This window comes from Haplochromis burtoni, unplaced genomic scaffold, assembly GCF_018398535.1.
Source record: "Haplochromis burtoni strain Fernald_Lab_line unplaced genomic scaffold, NCSU_Asbu1 Contig_708, whole genome shotgun sequence".
Taxonomy (NCBI): domain Eukaryota; kingdom Metazoa; phylum Chordata; class Actinopteri; order Cichliformes; family Cichlidae; genus Haplochromis; species Haplochromis burtoni.
The window spans coordinates 29081-40683 of record NW_024583069.1 but is presented as its reverse complement, the minus strand read 5'-3'; positions in this window follow the sequence as shown (position 1 = coordinate 40683).

Here is an 11603-nt window from a genome sequence, read left to right as displayed (position 1 = left end):
TGTGGGGTGTTCCGCATACGAGGTGCTAGAATGGTAGCAAGGTGTTTCGAAATGTTGTAAGTGGCTGAGTTTATGCTACTGACAATGGGTCTGAGTGGGACACCTTCTTTGTGGATCTTAGAAAGTCCGTAAATGCAGGGTATGGCATCCCCTGTGTAAAGACGGTGATATGTAAGGCAGTCAGTGATTTTGTCCTTTTCAAGGTCTTGAAGGCAAGCTATAACTTTGTTTTTTTAGCTGCTTGTGGGGTCTCGCTTTAAGGCTTTGTAGGTATTGTTGTCACTGAGGAGAGTAATGATCTTTGTGTCTTAATCCGTTGTGCACCTGTCACAGGACCACGGTGCACCTTCCCTTATCAGCTGGTAATATTGTGATGTTGTGGTCTTTGCTCAGGGAAGCGACGGCCTTCTTTTCTTGTAATGTGAGGTAAGACAGAGGGACTTCGGCACTGGAGAGGGTGGCTAAGATTTTCATCCTAATTTTCTCTGCTCTCTTTCTGTCTGTGATAATTTATTAATCCGTATGGCAGTTTCTGTGGCTGTGATGAGGTCCACTATGGGCAACTGTTGCGGAGAAATGGCAAAATTGAGTCCTTTCTTATTTTTTTTTCAGGTTCAGTGAGATTCCGGTCTGAAAAGCTCTTCACCCATTTTCCCTGACTGTCCTTAGGTGTGTGTTCTTCTCTTAATTGTGTAGGTTCAGACTGAAGAATGAGTCTTTTTGAAAGCAAGGTGTGGAATTTCCTGTGTTGTCTGTGAAATTTAGTGTCAACATGAAGAACATCCTGAGACATGGGGTCAACTGTCAACCTTGGACCCTCCCGAACATCAGGTAGAATGGTGCGAAGCCGGTGGTCTCGAGTGCTGTACAGTTATACACAAATGTCATAGACTGTATCATCTGCAACCATTTCTGCCTAGATCTGGGGGTGGGGGGGGGGGGGGGGTTAACATGTATCCAACATTGCGATTAAATCTGTCTGTGGTACCACAGATTTGCCAACCTTACCCAAAACCAGAAACTCTGATCAGGGAGCTAGCTTTGAGAGAGAGCTGCTTGCAGAGTGAATGTGCTTAGGGAAGCCATACACACAGAAGAATACATCCCAGAGCGTTTTAGCAACTCCCATAGCTGTCTAATCCTGGTATTGGAATGCATGTGCTAATTTTGTGAAGTGGTCAGTAATCACAAATACATCCATTATTGCTATCCTCAGCTGACCGAAGGTCAATGCACACGAGTTCCAGGGGAGCACAGGCCCTAATGGTTTCCAAATGGGCACTAGCTTCTGGCTTTGGGGTCTTGCTGAGGATACACCTGCCACAATATCTCACATGATTGCGGACAGCCAGCTTTGGCTTAGTCAGAATGTATGTGAGAGGATGTGGCTGAACTTATCACTCACAACCCACTTCAGAGCCAAAAATTCAAGCCTGTGTGCTTGAATGTCTGCAGTTCTTGCTCTCTCCTCGCTAGCTGGCACCTCGGATAAGACAGCACCCAGCCTGTCCATGGAAGCATCAGTTGAAAGGATGAAAGGCCTCTCAAATTCAGGATGTACCAGCACCACACAGCTGAAGAGTGCACCCTCGAGTTCCTCAAATGCCTTCTTGCCAACAGGGGTCCAGTCATAAGAGGTCAGTTTAAGAAAGGTACAAGGTTTTCAACTTCCATGGCAGCCTTTAATCCTCTAATGACTGTAACAGTGTCTTCGCAATATGAGAGCATTCTGGAATTAAATGCTTGTAAAACATCACCATGCCAAGGAATGGCCTCACTTTCCTCTAGGAAGTTTTGCAGCCGTCATCATCCATGAGGTCAGTTTTCTGAAAACTGGTAATAACCCTCACTTTATCCTGATCAACCAAGACACTACCAGCATCAACAGCACCAACATGACCCAAAAACCTCACAGAGCATCTGAGAAAATGACATTTTTCCTGCACCAGCTTTAGACTGCTGGTCCAATCTCCAGATGTTTTAGGGCCTCCTCTTCTGAAGGTGCAAAGACCAGCAGGTCATTAATATAACATAGGTGACTGGAAAATTTCAAGTCACCAAAGATGCTGAGCATCATCTGCATAAAGAATGCTGGGCTGTTACGTAGGCACTGGGGAAGTCTGTTATACTCATATAGGCAAGTGGTGTAGTGAAAGCCGTGTACCATCTGTCAGACTCATGTAGGGGAATGTTGTAGAATCCGGATGTGAGGTTCATGGTGCTGAAGAAAATATTCACACCAAGAGCAGCAAGACACTCAACCTGATGGGGCAGTGGGTGAGCATCCTTTTGGCATTGAGCCAGCGGAAGTCAGTGCATATCCTCAAGTCACCTGACTTCTTCCAAACCATTACCAGTGCTGAGGCATTTTCGCTAGTGGACTCACTGATAATGTCTTTCATCTCCATGTCTGACAGCACCTCTCTTAACTTATGATAGTGAGCCGGGGGCACTCTGCGATAGGGAAGCCTGTAATGGTGGTCGTCAGTGAGGTGGATATGATGAACAAAGTCTTTCGCCACACCATAGTCCAGTTTGTCTCTGGAGAACACATCTCGGTAAGTCAACACAAGCTCCACCAAGCTTCCCCTTCTACCCATCTGACACTTGACAGCCCTCATTGTCAATATCAGCCAACCCAGCGTCCTTGTGTAGCTGTGCAGAGTCAGGCACAGGGTCTGATGAGGGGGGAAAACTGGTTTGCTGGTCATTCAGAGTCTCGCAGAGACCTTGATTGATGGGCAGGTCTTCTACTGCAATACAAGGGAAAACATCAGCAATCTTAGCAATGCGATAAAGTGTCACAGGGCTCTGTGTTGGCTTAAGGACATTCATAGGGACCCACCGATCTCCCCACATGTGTGTGTTATAATGCTCCCCACCATTATGTTCTTTGGAGTGGAACGGGGTGACATGGGTTCCACAATGACAGTACTCCCTGGAGACACAAGGGCAGAAGATTGCAGCTTTCCCCAAACTACATATTCATTTTGTGGCAGGAGAGTGACACCCTTCTGCAACCTGACTATACTTATTTTATCTGGCATCACAGGACCAGACCATCATGAGACACAGCTCAGCAACTGCAGGAAGTCTTCACAATCAGTGGCAGTGTAACTGATGTTAATAAGCTCCCAGTACTTTGTATCAGCCTTCATCTTCTGAATAATGGGCCAGCTCACATTGTTCTGCACAATGCGTTCATCTTTTTGCCCAGGAACCACAAACGTTGGCACATGAAACCTAGACCCATATACTTCAATGTCCAAACCATAGATGCATATGGGTTGTGTGAGAAGGCCACCTGTCACCGAGGCAAACTGTGTGGAGTGCGAAGAGTGGAACCAGGAGCAAACATTCTAAAACTCAAACTTAACTGATGATGAGCCGTTTATTAAGGCAGACCTAACAGTACAAAATAAAAAGGCGAAAACAAAGCAAAACTAAAAAATAAACTAAACTGGGAAAACTACAAAGAAAACATGAATCATCTGTTGCAGGGTCCTCTCCTAAGCTTCTCCCAAACCAATGCATGCATAGTCAGGAAGCGTTCAGTGTGGATAGTTTATTCTGCCGGCTTCCCAGGTGCACAAAAGATTATTTACAAAGAAAATGAACAACTTAATTCAAAACAAAACCAACATCTATATACAAAACACAAACGACTGAGCCAGTCTGCATGTTACCCTTACTGTAAAATCTCACAGATGCCCCAGTAAACCCTGACATCCTCCTTTTATACTCCCTTTGCCCCTCCCACTAGGCATAATAGCCATCCCGTTATCATTTCTTTTCCTAAAACACTGTTTTTTTTCCCTCAGCTTATTTCCAGCTGTATTCCTACAACACATATATGTATATACAGACATTTATGGCCACTTCCAGGCAGCCTACAGTGTTTCACAATAACAAAAACCACTAACAAAAATAATGCAGTTCACATGACCTTTCAAGCACGTGAACCCAGTATTTGAACCCCGGAACACCATACCATCAGCTTGCATAACCACTCGCATAATCGGGGATTCCAGAGAGTCCATGTGACCGGATTTATTAAAAGTAAGCAAAAGAAAAATATATTGGCCCCCCTCTGTGTGTCACGGCGAGTGAGATGAGCCGTGTGGAGATGATAAAGGAGGATCCAATTGCAGGCACTTGTAAAGGTGTGAAGGTGGTTTATTGAATACACGGCACAGGGAAAATGGCAAACGAAGGCAAACTAAACTATACTGGAAAACAACTAAACTATAGAGCAGGAAACAAAAACAAGGAGAACAAGAGTTCAGATCAGTCCAAAAACACAAGAAGACAGTCCAAGAACACAGGAAAAAAGATCAAAAACAAAACCAAACTAGAGTTCAATAGGAGTCCAAGAAAAGTTCAGGGGGTCGACCTGGAGGTTGACAACACAAGGACCAAGACAGTTCTGGAGGCCGGCTGTGTGGACAGCAACGGCGGCGACAAAACAAATCAGGAGGCCGGCCACGTGGCCAGCAGTGGCGACGAACTGTCTCGGAGGCCGACTGCGAAGCCAGCAGTGGCGACGAACTCTCTCCGGAGGACGGCCTCGATGGCCATGACGCCCAGCTAGAGGCCTGGAAAGCGGCCAGCAGAGGCAAGGCAGAACAGGACGAGCTGGAACCGATGACGGTGTGGCAACCGCAGCACCAGACGAGGCGGGACCAGACGAAGCTGAAGCGGATGCAGAGGCTGGACCAGGCGGCCGGTCGACTAAAAGATGCGCAGCCACGGTAACCCAGCGTGACAATTGTAGAAACTAATGGTGGTGGTGCGTGTATGCACCCAGATCAGCTGTCTGCGGCCCAGTCAAAGGTTTCCGCACCCGCTGGCCCTGCCTGTCTTCAGCCTGGGGTACATCAATTTCATGTCTTGCACTTGAACTATGTTAAACTGCACTGTCCCTTTTAAATAAATAAATTGAAATTCAAAGTCCATCACACCATCCTAAACATGAAAAACCCTGGTGAATAGAATACAAACAAGAAAAACTCAAAACATGGCAATGTGACGTGGATATATAAAAACCTGGAAGGATGAAATGGCATGAAAACAACGCAGATGATCCGACAAGGAATGACTGAAAATACACACAGGAGGTGATCAGGGTAAGTGATAACACATGTGGAAACAGCTGACACACATGAACATAACAATGTCACAGAGGAAGAGTAAAACTAAACACACTGAACGTAGAACACAGGACCTCTTCAAAATAAAACAGGAAAAATAATGAGACGCAGACATGACAACACGAACTTGACAATGTAAGACACAGACATGAAACACATGAAAGGCAAGAGAAACTTAAATTTAGAGGAGAAGATAGAATGGAAATCTAAGAAACAATGAACTACAGCAACAACCTAGGCATGACAGGAAAGAACTTAGATAACTTGAAAAACCTAAATATAAGCCAAAAACATCAAAACATATTAACACTAAAAATGCTGGGCAAAATGGTCCAGGAGCGTGACACCACTACAACCAACCAGCACCACATTTTCAGGGACATCCTGTGGATTCAGAGCAACACCAGCAGCTCTTAGCTTGCTATCAGCCTCTTCACTTAGTGGGTATGACATACTCCCTGAATCAAGCATGCCTGTTAGAGATCACCGGCCTCTGACCCAGGAATGTAAAACAATTCACTAGCCCTGCCAACTCTTTGTGAACCTATAATAACAGTCTCCTCATCAGGGAGGCTACTACAGCAGGTAACATATATGGGTTCTGGGTCTGCTGCATTTGCGAGGGTTTCATCAACACAGCCCATGCTACCCCTCTAGTTACATAGACTGGCTAGTTTAAAGCAGCATTGGTGGGAGAAGGGACTGACATGTTTGGGTTCTGGCGGGACTGTGGGCATTCACGCCTCATGTGTCCAGGGTCAAAGCAGCTGTGGCATGGCTTGTACAGCCTACAATGCACATGGGTTGTGTATTCATTTGAGCCACACACTCTCCATGAAGCACAACAAGTATTGTGATGCCCATGGGAATGGCGCGGGTTGTGGGTGTCTAGGACCAGTGGCTAGTGATGCAGTGCACATGGACAGAACCTTTTCAAACAGTGCTGCCATCTGTTGAACACCTGGCTCAGTTGTGGGAGGGCTGGAACCTGACAAAGATGGGAGCATTACCTGAGTAGGAGTCAAGGGAGTAGTCAAGGACTGTTGCACACTTACTATGCCATCAGAAGAGTGAGGCTGACATGTGGCTGCAGAGGGAACAGAGAGCATAGGGCGAGGCTGGCTCATGTGTTACTGGGACTCCTTGAGCACTACTGGAGTGGGCTTGGCTGTTAACAGTAACAGGGCTCTGATGTGGGATGGACAGACATGCTGCATTATGAGACAAAACAGTAGACTGTCTCATTTTCCTCACATAGTTGTCCAGATGGGTCTGAACCTCAGCTGCAGTCCACTCCTCAGGAGGCTTCAGTTGAAAAGACAAGGCAAGACTGTGCTCAGGACAGTAATTAATGGACATAATCTTTGGAATAATCTTCCTCTTCACATTAGGCAATCAACATCAGTGCTGGTTTTTAAATCCAGATTGAAAACGCATTTTTGTTCACTGGCTTCTGACTCAGTGGTTGACTGACTTGTATTTTATTGTTTTCGCTATGTTTATTATTTTATGGTATCTATTATGTTTCTATTGTTCGGCATTTTGGTCAGCCTTGTGTGTTTTTAAAGTGCTATATAAATAAACGATGATGATGATGATGATTATGATGACATCAGGACAGCCTCACTACTGTAGTCCTCTACCAGCTTGCTGCGCCTGCACAGGCACTCATCAGCGGGATCAATAGACTTATTCAAATGGATCCAGTAATCCATAGCGTTCTCACCTGGTCATGGCACAGTACTGTAGAAATCTTTCATGGGCAGGTTGGAATATGTCAACTCACTTATGTTAGACCTCAGTATATCAAACACAGCAGTAATGAGATCATTTCCATTTAACGCAGGGTGGCAACGCAGTGACACTTTGACCACATCTCTGGCTTTGCCAGTCAGTCTACACATCAATATGGCAAACATTTCTTCATCTGTGTCACAGCTGATTCTGTAAAGATAACATATGATGTCCCTCCATTCACTGATGGGGAATGGATCTGTGTGGTCACCCCTGAAGTATGGTGGGCTTTTGGTGTCTGACTGAACAACAGTCTTAAGCTGGGACTGGTCGGTGCAGCTAGAGGGCACATTCTGGGGAGGCTAAGGCTGGGTGGAAGCTGGCTGGTGCATGGAGGGAACGTGATATTTCCCCCAGTTTGTTTTGCTGAATCAGTAATCAAGCTGCTCAACATATTAGTAGTGACAGCTTGGGTTTCTGTTTGGCATTCACAAGCAGCTCGTGTGGAGCTAGCTGCTGGCATTAATGGTGAGTGCATCATTGACTGGTCTACAGTGAGGGTACCAATACTGTGGGCTACTAGCCTGCCCCTCCCAAAACACCATAAAGCAATCTGATGACACCTCCTCAAACCAAAAGTCACATTACTCCCTGCAGAGAACAGATCAGGCATAGGAGTATCCACAGTTTCCTCACCTATATTGACCCAAATGAGTTATCACCATGGGCGACCGTGGCTCAGGGGGGCTGGGAAGCGCATCCGTAACCGAAAGGTCACCGGATCGATCCCCGGGCTCTCTGTCAAGGTCATTGTGTCCTTGGGCAAGACACTTTACCCTACCGCCTACACGTGTTGGCCAGAGGGGCCAATGGTGCGATATGGCAGCCTCGCTTCTGTCAGTCTGCCCCAAGGCAACTGTGGCTACAACTGTAGCTTGCCTCCACCAGTGAGTGAATGAATAGTGGAATTGTAAAGCGCTTTGGGTGCCTTGAAAAGCGCTATATAAATGTAATTCATTATCAATATTATTATTATTATTATTATAACAGTAAAAACAGAACCTAACCCCACAAACAATTATGGAAAACTTTACAAAACAATGAAATGAGGGAAAAAGACATTAAAGTCATCAAAATATAATAGAAAATAAAATAGAGGGTTCTTGTTTCCTCTTAAATAAAACAGGCTGTAAATGGTAAATGGTCTGTATTTGTATAGCACTTTACTAGTCCCTGAGGACCCCAAAGCACTGTACACATCCAGTCATCCACCCATCCACACACACATTCACAAACTGGTGATGGCAAGCTACATTGTAGCCACAGCCACCCTGGGGCGCACTGACAGAGGCGAGGCTGCCGGACATTGGCGCCACCAGGCCCTCTGACCACCGCTAGTAGGCAACGGGTCAAGTGTCTTGCCCAAGAACACAACGACCGAGACTGTCGGAGCAGAGGCTCGCACCAGCAACCTTCCGATTACAAGACGAACTGCCAATAACAATAACTGCCAGTAACACCAGAAAAAAAACTGACAATGAAAGGTACAATAAAGAAAGACCTCACAGTCATTAACTTGCCAGCTCCAGCTCCTCTCCCACAGGGAAATTGCTTTACAGACAGCAGTCCAACAAAAAACATACCCACATCATCCAAAACGCAGTCCAACATCCAAATCTCCTCCACTACAAGAATGAATGATGGGAAAAGAGTAGGAGGAACACTGACCTTCAGGGTTAGAATGAGTTTCATAAAGCATACTGTAAAGATCAAAGCTGCATTAGATACCTTACATGAATGACTGAGTGGACATAAGTAGACAGAGATTATCTGAAGCACTTCAGAGGCTTTAATCATGACATTTCTGTTTATTTTTTATGAACTCTTCCACATAGGAAAATTGGTATGGTCCGACTCTGTTTTACACATTGTGCTTACACATGGCCCACATACCACAAAGAATGACGGCCCTTTGGTGGCCCAGATCTGGTTTGCAGCACAAGGCCAGTTGCAGACACACTGGTGGTCCTTTGCTTGCCCATGTGTGGATTATCTCTGGCAAACCTGTGATTAGCATGTCATAGCTATCTACCAAACTGCTAACTGGGGAATTTCAGGCCATCCATGTATCATTTTTGCTAACTGTTTATTTAGATTAGTCTCACAGGGCTGGAGTCTGTACCCTAGCTGTCATAGGGCATGAGGCGCGGTCCACCTGCACAGCTGAGCAGTCCATCAGAGGGCCAACAGAGAGAGAAAGAGAAGCACTCTCTCACATCCACACCTACAGGCAATTTAGAAGCACTAATGAACCTAAGTAGCAATTCACTGGACTGTGGGAGAAGATGCAACCTCCACAGAAAGGCCCAGCCAACAAACAAGCTTACACCTACAACCTTCTTGCTTTAAGGCACTAGTGCTAATCACTTTTCTCAATTTCAGCCCAAATCCTGCCTTTTCCTGTTTCTGACTAAAGGACAGCTACACTAAAACGTTCTCAGCAGACAATGCCACCTATTGGAGGAAGTCTTTTTTTCCATTTGAAGCTTCAGATTACAATTAGTTCATTAGTTAGAGGTGGAGGTGGTGGGGCCACAGGAACATCATCACTGAGTACCATAGGACACTTAACCTTTCTTTCTATACCCTGGGAACTTCCTGTTGTTCCAAGGAGGACTGCAAAATGTGTGAAAATCTCCTAGTCAGTTCCTAACAGCACACTTTAATCATTCCCCTCCCAAAGCATCAGGACCAGGGCTTTTTCTCTCTTTGATACCACTAAGATATTTACACACAAACACCTATCAAATTCGGTTCTTTTAAATTCTTTTACCGACAGAGAAAGACCCCGACTCAGTGTGGTCAACGCTCAAACAATCATCTTTATTTTACATTTCCGGACAATGAGAGCTGCAGACGCTAGCAAGCATCAACAGGTGTAAAGCATTACAAGCCGAATATGTATATATAGTTCTGCTATACTTCACACACAGTCACACATAGTTTCGATCAAAACAACTCTGCAGTGCACTCTGCTTAGTTTCACTTTCTGTCTACATCCTGTCAGCCTCTGATCTAGTTTATACTCAAAGTTCGCCCTCTCTTAAACTGGAAGCAAACTATATTAAAAACGAGTAACGATAAGCACTAAATAAGCACTAACAATATATATTTATTCTGTAACACACCTCATCTGAGTGACTCTCAGAGCCTACCAGCCCTTTCCTACAATCACAAAGTTCTTAATTGAAATCAATGATATTCAATTCAATTAAACTCAATTTTATTTATATAGAGCCAAATCACAACAAAAGTTGCCTCAAGGCGCTTCATAGGTACAGAGCAAAACCCAACAATCATATGACCCCCTATGAGCAAGCACTTTGGCGACGGTGGGAAGGAAAAACTCCCTTTTAACAGGAAGAGACCTCCGGCAGAACCAGGCTCAGGGAGGGACGGGGCCATCTGCTGTGATTGGTTGGTGTGAGAGAAGGAAAACAGGATAAAAGACATGCTGTGGAAGAGAGACAGAGGTTAATGCATAGAGGTCTATTAACATATACTGAGTGAGAAAGGTGACTGGAAAGGAAAAACTCAATGCATCATGGGAATCCCCGGCAGCCTATTATCAGGGGTCGTGTGTGGAGGCGAGGAAGAGATGACCTACACGCAGGACTCTTGGTGTAGAATGAGGAGGTTTATTACAAACGGAGACAACAGATGACAGAATGGCTGGCTGGACTGAATGGACTGGCAAACTAACTGGCTGACTGAACGGCAGGCTGAACAACGGAAAGTAGATGGGAAGGACAACATGCACAACATCAACATCAATGATGCGACAATGAACTGGTGAAACTGAGGAACTTAAATACACAGGCTGAATGATGAAGATGATTGGAAACAGGTGAGTACGGGGCTGAACATAATCTGACTAATGAGACATGCAGCGGAACTAGAACATAATGCACAGAGAGTAAGGCTAACACAATAGAACAGGAAGTGGAACATACAGAAGATAAACCGGGAACATGAACTGAAAATACTGGATCAACGACCCAGGAACCCTGACAGTACCCCCCACCTTCAAAGGCCGGCACCCGACGGCCGAAAGAAAGAAAAAACAACAGGGCGGGCAGAGGGGGCCGAGGATGGAGGGACTGAGTCCAAAACAATGCTAGGTGGCCACGTGGCCAGTGGCTGACGTGTAACAGTGTAACAGTTCTGGTGGACGGCCACGTGGCCAGCGGTGATGCTGGAGTCGATCTGGTGGGTGACCACGAGGAAGACGGCGACGGCCACTGAACAGGTCCGGTGGTTGACCACGCAGGCGACGAGGTCCAGTCAGCGGCCTGGAAGGTGGTCGCTGATGCCAAATCCAACGTGTATGGGGAAGCTGCGGCTGCAGACGACACCGTGGGAGCCGGCGGAGAGCCGGCGGAGGAGCAGTTGCAGGCAATAGCGTGGGAGCCTCTGGCTGGAGGCAGGCAGGGCCAGCGGGTGCAGAAACCTGGGCTAGTAAATCTAAAGAAGCTTTGCAATTTTGAGACTGCTGCATCCCTCTGCAAGATATCTCACTATTTTTGACTTTTCTGAGCCTGTCAAGTCCTTCTTTTGACCCATTTTGCCAAAGGAAAGGACGTTGCCTAATAATTATGCACACCTGATATAGGGTGTTGATGTCATTAGACCACACCCCTTCTCATTACAGAGATGCAC